At 43.0% G+C, this 3,168-nt stretch overlaps 1 pseudogene; it reads left to right on the forward strand.

The window, feature by feature from the left end:
- Positions 1-948: 948 nt before the first annotated feature.
- LOC101641775 overlaps positions 949-3,168 on the forward strand; it is a 7,745-nt pseudogene continuing 5,525 nt past the window's right edge.

The following is a 3,168-nucleotide window of genomic DNA, read 5'->3' on the forward strand; positions in this document are numbered from 1 at the left end:
TTTTTGTGGCAATTGCAATAAATTATCAAACCCAGCAGAAAAATTGAGAGTGCTTTGGCAAAGACACCTGGTGGTGGAACTGTTAAGGAAGGTTGGAGGTTGAAGGCATCGCCTCAGCCTCACAGGAATGGGCCTTCGACTGATGAGTTCTATTCTGCTCCTTCATGAAGGAAGGGGAGATCAAATGGCAACACTACACTATTTTTACAGAACGTCATTAAAAAAAACCAACTTTCAAATTAGTCTATTGCTATCGAGTGTATTCCAACTCATAGCAACCTTATATCACGTTTCCAAGACTGTACATCTTCAGGGAAGCAGATAGCTACAGAGCAGGTTTGAAATGTTGACCCCACAGTTAGCAACCTAACACCTAACCCGCAGCACTATCAGGGATTCTTGAACATGTTATTAGAAGGGACCATCGAGAATGAGGGAAACCTCAGTAGGAAAGATTGATTGGTGTTGTAGACAAATGATGAACTCAAACATGTTTGCAATCATAAAGATAATGTAGGACTGCTGCTTTATGTAAGATCTGCAGGAGTCGGCCTTGCTTCAGTAGAAGCTAGCAAAAAGAGCATAATAATTAGATGCAATCTATACTTTTATGAGAAGACTTGAAGTATCATTCCCTTTCATTGGAGTGACAATACTTGAAGTATTGTCCTCTTTAATTGGATGGTCCTTGTCTGTGGTAGGCTATCCTGGTACACACTGAAATTCCCAAGTCATAAGACTGAGCAACTTAAGAAACCCGATTCCACTGGTTAGACTGAGCCTGCTCCCATTCCTGAGTTAGATGTCAGATGGCATCAGGAACCTATGTTGGTTTGTATCTTGAATTAGACAAATGATGGATGCCTCAGAGACAAAAACACATTAATCCTGCATCGAATGATCAGTAGATATGAAAACCCTGAGCTGTATGTCTTGTCATAGAGAAACATGAAAGGTACACATCTACCCTCAGTAGATGTGAATGTTCCAGATTCAAGCTTCCAAGATGATTGGAAAGAGAGCAAAGGTGGAAGAAAAGAGCCAGGTAAGCCCCTTGGATACACAGCAGATTGGGAAGCTAATCTTTGAAGCCACATTTGCCTTTATTCATCTTGACTTAAGCTAATGGAATGAAAATAGCTGCAGAATACATCATTTCTTTTCCAATTTCACATAGCCAAGAGTCCTTTATTAAGGAGAGCTGACCTTCCACACTCTTGTGAATGTGTTTTGTTCTCTTAATTTCACTTGCAACCAGATAACCAGTTCAATGTCACTTACCAAACTTAGCACAGGACAGTGAGCATTTAATAAGCCCAGTGTTAGGTCTAAAATAGACAGAGTCATCTATAGAAGGAAAATATTTCCTTCCCCTTTGGGAAGAAATGTAGACTTGATAGGATATGTGATTTCATATTTTTTGTTGAACTGTTTACAGCAATGAGAGTGAAACAAAGCATGTCTGCAGTCGTGTGTGTGTGTGTGTGTGTGTGTGTGTGTGTGTGTGTGTTTTAAAAGTTTTCTTGTACAATCCTAAAAAGCATGATGTTACAGTACGGGTTTGGGGACTCATAGAGAATTAGAATAGATACTGATCCGGTCAACTAAAAGTATAAGCTTGGCCATGTTACAACATATAGTATACATAGTCATACATCGCAATTGTTTGACTTAAGCCACAGAGATCTGGGACCTACTTGAAAGCTCTTAAAACAGAATCTCTGAGGCTAGGTCCAAGAATATGTTTTTGTTTTGTTTTGTTTTACATCCAGCACTAAGATGTTGCTGAGGCTAAGGGGGATACAAATAGTTAATGCAATTGACTATCAACTGAGGTGAAGAATCTACCCAGAGATTCTTTGGACAAAAGGCCTGGTGATCTACTTCTGCAAAACAGGCCCTTGAACCCTATGTAGCATGGTTCTCCTCTGACAGTCATGGGTTCATCACACATCAGAATCACCTAGGCGCAACTGGAAAGTCTGGCTGCTACAGGTGATGCCTTTAGTTTGGGAACCTCTCACTTCAATTCTCTAGACTTCTGTTTTCTCACATATACAAGGTTGTTCAGTCTCTATCTCATGCATAATACAGTAGACAAGACAGAGCTTTCTCATACTACCAGAATCAGATGCTATAGGACAGGGTGGAACTGCAGAAATCTGTCTTTCTCCCACTGAACCGCTGGTGGTTTCAAGCTTCTGACTTCGTGGATCATGGCCCAATGGATATCCACCGGGGCTCCTGACAGCTCCCCAAATGCTGATGCATTCCCAAGGAGCACCTGATGCTGCTACAAGGCAAACTCCTACACAAAGGTACTAAACTTTACTTTTTCTTTCGTCTGGGAAGTCCACTGCTTTGCTTCATTGTGATATCCCTGTTCTTCTGCCCAGCAGTTTAGTGGGAGAAAGACAGGGATTTCTACACCCATAGAGTCACAGTCTTGGAAACTCACACAGGCAGTTCTACCCTGTCCTGTAGCATCTCTATGGGTCAACACAGGGGCAGTGAGGGTGGTTTGTTTTTGAGAGGAGCTTTCTAACACTTGCCTGAGATCAAGAGGCTATTTGGCTAAGAGCCTGGGGACTGAGAGAGACATGACCACCAGCTTGGCTGAGGAGAGGCATGGCTGCGCACAAAAGGGTAATATTTTCTGATCTTGACTTGTAACCTGTAACATTTCCGACTAAAAGCCCACAATTATCTGTGCGTTCTGCATGGCCGTTGCAAAGGCTGATTGAACCCCTGTAAAGAAGTGGTGTCATGGGAAGGATGGTGGGTGTCAGAGGAGGTTTAAGAAAGTTGGAAGGTGGAAGCACACCTCCTAGTAATCACCCTTGGGGAGATGTGAATTGGCTTCTCAATCGCCCTTGTACAGTTGGAAGAGGTCCGATGTGACCTCCATGCCATTTCTTACCGTGTTAGGGTCCTAGCAAGGCCATAACAAAAGGACCGACTGTAGGGGGCTTTAAAGAACAGAAATCTAGTCTCTCAGTTCTGGAGGCTGGAAGGGCGTTGGTTGTGTCAATTTCTTTCGGAGGCTTCCAGAGAAAAACTGTTGCGTGCCTCTCTCCTCGTTTCTCGTGGCTACAGACACTCCTTGCCTTTCATTCGCTGTTCACAGATGCATCTGTCTCCGTCATCCCATGGCATCTGTCTTTCCCA

The sequence above is a fragment of the Echinops telfairi genome, unplaced genomic scaffold, assembly GCF_000313985.2.
Source record: "Echinops telfairi isolate 266 unplaced genomic scaffold, ASM31398v2 ScPeMD7_7469;HRSCAF=8507_0, whole genome shotgun sequence".
Lineage (NCBI taxonomy): Eukaryota > Metazoa > Chordata > Mammalia > Afrosoricida > Tenrecidae > Echinops > Echinops telfairi.